Genomic DNA, 6,728 nt, shown 5'->3' on the forward strand with positions numbered 1-6,728 from the left:
TAATTGTGAAATTGTAAGCACATTCGCCTAGCACACATATGAGTGCTTGATGCTATATTGTAAGTTTTGAGCTACAATATGCAAAGCATTAACTAGTAAAATGCATGCTGTTTTCGTGTGGTATTAAGTGCATAGTTGGCCTCAACATGGACAAGTATATTCGCCTTGGGTAGCCTATTGAAGGCCTTAGCTTTTCCTTGATGCTCGAATAAATTGTATTGAATTGCTTGATGTAGTATAAAATGTGCATGACCAATGTGTATTCAAGCTAAAGGGTGGCCATATGACCATTTAAATTCCTTGTCATATTCGGCCATAAGCTAGCACAATGAGGTTTTGATAAATTGAATTTGTTTGAATTAGCTCAAGAGCTAAGAGGGCCACAATTGGACAAGGGAAGGAAAAAGTAATCGAATAGCCGTAAAAGCCGCTCGACAACATCCGAGGTAAGTCCTCAAGAAGTGACCTTACTTGAATTATGTGGAATGAAATATGGATGTATTGATTATTAATTTATGTGTGTATGAGTACTCGAATGATACCCGGCTAAGTCCCGGGCGATTATGTTAGTGATTATAATTGTGTTTGAGCCTTAGTAACGAAAATAAATATGTATGTCCAATGATTATTGATGTATGTGTGCATGAGAAATTGAATGATATCCGGCTAAGCCAGAAGACAATTATGCTGGAAATTATAACCGGGTTAAGACCAAGGCAATTGTGCTAGTGGCTACATCCGGCTAAGACCGAAGGCATTCGTGCGAAGTCATTCTATCCGGCTAAGACCAAGGCATTTGTGCAAATCGTGATATCCGGGTTAAGTCCCGTGAGGCCTTGGTGCGGGTTACCATAACCGGGCTATGTCCCAAGGCGATTGATCGAGTAGCGACATCCGGTTAAACTCCGAAGGTATGTGATTTGAAAATTATAAGCTTGCTGGAAAATTTCAGCTAATGCACTTGTGAAATTTCCCAATGACAAGGTAAGTGCGGTGTGTGCTTTATGGGCTAGGAGTAAGAGCGTGTGAATATCCGCTCCTATGATGGAACGAGTTATCGGCCTTAATGAAGCCGTTATTTGTGTATGAACATAAGAGTTGGGATGGTGAAGTAAGTATGATTATGTGAATGTGCATTAATGAAATGATGCATTTAACTATGTGAATGTATTGCTGTAATTAGAGTTGATTATATTCCTTGAGACTTACTAAGCATAAAAATGCTTACTCCGCTGCTTTGGCTCTCAGTTTTCTAGATTTGCTCGAAGCAATCGGATTTGGGATCGTTGAAGTCGAAGTCATTCACACTATCAAGCCTCCATTTTGGTATAAATTTTTTGATTGAACTTGAGATGGCATGTATAGGACTACCCCTTGTTTGTTAAATATGTTGTAATGTAAGTATGTACGGCCATGCGAAAATGGCTCGAAAAGGGAAGCATGAACTTAGACAAATTCTGGGTTGTATGTATATATTTGGTGTCATGATGTGGCTATGGCTTGGAAATGGGAATGTTGGTCATATGATCAGCCATTGGCATGGTTAAAATGATCATATATGAACCTATGTATGGCAAGACTAGTTGAATCATGGAGACTACCAAATAGGTAAGTCCTACCTTAAAAACAGATGCTGCCAGCTGCAGTGGCGTGAATGTGAAAAATCACCAAAATTCATAGGAATGGAATTAAATAGTGAATAAGCTATGTAAATGAACCTTGATGAGTCTATTTTCATATGGAAGAAACGAAATGGTCATAGGAGTTACAGGTTAAGAGATATTAAAGCTATTGTGAGACAGGGCCAGAATGGTTTCTGGGTTCCCTGTCGCAACTTTAAAAATTCACTATAAATTATCCAAAAATAATTAGGAGACATACCTTATATGTACAGATTCCATTTTGAGTCTAGTTTCATTAGAAACAAACGAAACCAGCATTAAATCCCTGTACAGAGAGATATTCAAGTTATACCGCGCGAAGGTCAGAGCAGTCGATCCCTGTAACATGGGTGACTTTAACTAATAAACTGTACCAATTGGCCAGACCAAAAATTCTAGAAATAAATCCATGGATGGATATATGAGTCTAAATTCAGGGAAAATTTACGAAACCAGTTTCCGAGTTTTGAAACTCGAGATATGATTTTTAAGGAGACAGTGACGCAGTTTTTCCAGCCTGACTGGAAATGTCCAATGGATGGGCAAAACAAGTGAACTTGGCTTGCTAACCCCTCGTGTCCGACACCGGCGATGGTCTCGGGTTCGGGGTGTTACAGCCTCTCTATGGTGGTGGTCCTCTTTGCTGTGGTTGGACACCTCTTTTCTCCGCAGCTAGATCCTTAGCTGCTCTCCGAGGACACTCTCTGAACTTATGTTCCTTTGACCCACATCGAAAACATGCTCCAGTTCATTTCCAGCATTCCCCCATATGTACTCTACCACAGTCTCTGCAAGCCTGCGGCTAAAGGTATTCATCGGAACTGCTCGGACCGGTTCCTCCATTCTAGCTCTTTTAGCATTCCTATTTGCAACACCTGGGGGTCCAGGATCCCTCCTAAATCTGGGTCGATCCTTCTCATGATGCTGTCATTTAGTCTGTTTTACTTCCTCAGCTATCTTAGCCTTTTCTACCAACACAGCGAAATCACGCTCCCTTTGTGGAGCTATCAGTACCCTAAGTTCATCACGGAGGCCATCCTTAAATCGAACACTGCGCTCATATTCGGTCGCAACAATCCCGCTAGCATATCGACTCAGCCTCAAAAATTCTGCCTCGTACTCCGTAACAGTCTTATTTTCTTGTGCCAGATTCAAAAATTCTTTTCGACGGGCATCCACATAACTAGCTCCAACATACCTCCCCTTAAAAGCAGTCTTGAACAGCTCCTAGGTTACTCGTTCGATCGGGATACTCTCCCTTATGGTGATCCACCACCGGTATGCCTCATCTCGCAGCAATGACACGGCCCCCTTTAGATTTTGCTCCGCAGCAATCTAAGTCATGCATAATCCGCTCTGTTGCCTCTAGCCATTATTCAGCCACATTTGGGCTACTCCAGATACGCCCCTAAAAACCTCTGCTCCATTAGCCTGGAGTCGCTTAGAGATGGATCCCCTATTTACTGTCCTAGTGCTAGCTCCAGCAACCCTTTCTAAAACCTTTTACATTGCTTGGGACAAAGCATCATCCCCCATAACCCGATTATATGACCTAGTCTCAGTCGCCTGTGGCACGAATGCCTCCTCAGCTGGCCTATGCCCTGAGGATGAAGATTCATCTTGCACCCTTCCGCGACCACGTCCGCGGCCTCGTCTATGAGTTCCTCTTGTACTCATATCGAATTATCTGATTACGGATTTTATGACATTAGTTTAATATTCCAATTGTTTATTATGAGATATCTTATGGAAATATAGCAGTTTAAGGATTATTTTCGCAACGTCGTAGCCTAGCTACAGTCTCATTCCTATCGTTTTACAGTTCTACCCTCTCTAAAGCATCATAGTAGGGTCTCAGTTCTATCCATAGCATCATACCAATATCACATAACGAAAAAAAAGAGAGTATACTTACAGACTTGGTACCGGGGATTCAGTGTGCCACTTCTTTCTTCAAACCATTTAAAACAAAAACCTTGTATTTGGTCACAGAAAATAGAAATTTCTTAAAATTTATTTAAAAATACCTTTGTTTTGAAATACTTGATTTAAAACCCGTTTAGAAACCTACAGCCGAGTTGTTGCAACCCAGGCTCTGATACCACTAAATGTAACACCCCAAACCCGGCCCAGAAGTTATGGTCAAATTCGACGTGCCACATTGAAGTTAAGAATCCACGTTTCGCTTTTTGTGTTTTAATAAATCGTCTTTTGTTAAGGCTTAACCAAGTGAATGGAAGCTGTGCACTAGGGAGGTATCCAAAAACAGAGGAGGTGAGCCATGAAGGCTGCTTAAGTACCAAGCTATTCGATTGGATCCAATCCTAGACATGCCCACAACCATTGCCACGCTTTGATAATCGAGTTGAAATTCATTTGAGTAGATATCTTTGATAAACTGATTAATCGTGTCGTTACGTTACTTTGAAAACGAGTATCATTTTGAAAACGTGCCCTAAGTCTAGCCCATTTGAAGTATTATCAGGAATATTTAGAGTTATTAAAAATAAAATAATCCCAGAAAGAAAATAAAGTTAAAATTGCATTATTACAATCCAAAAAAAAATAGTAATTAAGATAAACTAAAGAAAACCAGTTACTTATTTTAAAGTCCAAAAAGCAATCACCGCGACCACTCTGAATCCCCTCCGGCTCCAAGTTCCCACATCAAGGCTCACCTGCAAGGTTAAAGAAGGGGGTGAGTTTGGAAACTCAGTGTGCAACAAGCCCCTTTCAGAGCCCAAACCAATATCAGCATACTTTGCCTAGGCCCAAAATCAGTCTCAACATATATTGGGTCAAGTTTTCGTTAAACATTCATCGGGCGAAACCTTTTCATAATTCATATTACTGAGCCGAAGCCTTTACTCTAAACGGTATGGCCCATAGGCCCATTTCAATAACACATGCAATATGAATGAACATATGCAAGCCCATTTGGGGAGACTACTCAACCCACTATTCGCTACTCTCCACCCGTACCAACCAAGCTCTCCATGTGGGGAATAACTCAACCCACCCAACCAAACTCTCTACTGGTAGCATAGTCTTTATCATATAACCGAGGCCTAGCCTCTTTTAATAATCGGGCAAAGCCCTTTTGATAAACCGGGCAAAGCCCTTTTGAAATGGCCGGGCAAAGCCCTTTTGCACTTCCTCCATTCATATAAAACCCAACCCATGCATATATGAATATATCATGGCATATCATGTGCATATCATGGCATATCATGTATAAAACAGTATCACATGCATCTTAATTATAATATATCCCTAGGGGTATAATGGTCATTTGCACCTAGGGGCAAAATGGTCATTTTCACCTAGGGGCAAAATGGTCATTTTCACATTATAAGGGTAATTTTATTATTTTATCAATTTTTAGGGTTTTCCATGCTCATTACCAATTATCAAGAAATTCAAGTGTTTAACAGCGATTCTAGCCTATTCTTAGCAAAACCGAGTTATTGGGCCAAAAACCCCTAATGGGCCCTACTTAGCCGACCTAGTCATCTAGGCCCATTTAGCCTGTATTCCATAACCGTATTAATTGTCTTAATGTACAATTTATCAGGATTCCATTTTTTACCAACTTACCCAAATGGGCCCGAAAGCTCATTGGGCCCGATTTCAGCCCCTCGAGGCCCAACTTACCGTGATGCAGAAAATCGTACCCTTACCTGTTCCAATGATCCTGATCATCAAACTTAGCGTATCTACTATCCTATGAGCTATCGCATGCTCACAAGTCCTCGAAATGCCGAAATTTCAGCATTTCAGCTTTTCGGCATATATCGATTTTAAGCTACGAAAGAAGGTTCGTTACACACCTGTTTTGTCACGTTCACCAACGTAGTCTCCCACAAAAACCTACAATTATTCACAACCATTATTAGTCTACAGTTCATGCTAATCAAACCCACATCTTTACCTTATCAAAATCCGCCAAAGAACCCTTAATGGCCATAGTTCACTTACCTTCACAGGGTTTGACGATATGATTCAAGCTTATCCAGCATTGACACTCCAAGCCTTGCTGCTCCTTCAACGTTATCTATTCCACTATACAAACCATAAAAATCAAATGAAAAAGCCCAATAAGGTCTATATCTCAAATCGAAAATCGCCCTAAACTATAGGGGTTTCGGCTTTTGTCAACCATTATACTACTGAATCGATTGAAGTATGAATAATTACTACCGTCTCCCTTTTTGAACCGATTAAAGCTTAGCAGATGAAGGAATCGGCCCCTAAAAAGTGAAGGGAAAAGATGGTTGCTGGTCTACAATGGAATCGGCACAACCAAGCTTCACAAGTTTCGACTTTTGTGGCTTTTCGGCAAAAGTGAAGATAAGAAAGGGAGTAGTAGATGAAGTGAAAGGGAATAGTGGACTGGTTTCGAAAAAAGAAAAGAAAGAAAGATAAATGGGAAGGGTGACAGTTTCGGTTAGAGAAGAAAATAAAAAGAAAAGAATGGTTCTATGGTGCTCAAACAGAGGAAAATCGGCACAACTATAGCCTAATGCTGAAATACTACCCTCAAAATCCCCCTAGCCGATTTCTCCTCCCTAATCCCCCTATTCGGCCAACTATAATCCCTCTTTCAAATCCCTAAAATCTCTCCCCTTATCACTCCTTAATCCATGCGTTTGACTGATTCAAACTCTCTCCAACAGAGTTCCATTCGGCTTCAAACTTCTGCATGCTTAAGGCATAAAAATAACATCACATTTGCCATCATAGATCGAACCTTGGCTCTCCCCAGCCACTTACACGCCACCTTTTTAGCTCCCTAATGGCGTCACTTAGCCACTTTGCTAGGGGCTCCTTTGTGTTACATTTTACCGACAACTTAATAAAGCCACCTATCCAAAGCCCCTAACTCCCTACGTCCAAAGTTCAAAAATTCTTCCAGGTTTTGATCATCACATGGGCCTTCCATAAGCCCGTTTACATATTCCAACTATGAATTTTCACTACCAAATGCCAAATTTTAAAAAAACTTAACCAAATCTGAGAAATTACGAAAAACCCAAAAATCAGGATGTTACAATGAACTTATGCATA

The sequence above is a fragment of the Gossypium arboreum genome, chromosome 7, assembly GCF_025698485.1.
Source record: "Gossypium arboreum isolate Shixiya-1 chromosome 7, ASM2569848v2, whole genome shotgun sequence".
Taxonomy (NCBI): Eukaryota; Viridiplantae; Streptophyta; class Magnoliopsida; order Malvales; family Malvaceae; genus Gossypium; species Gossypium arboreum.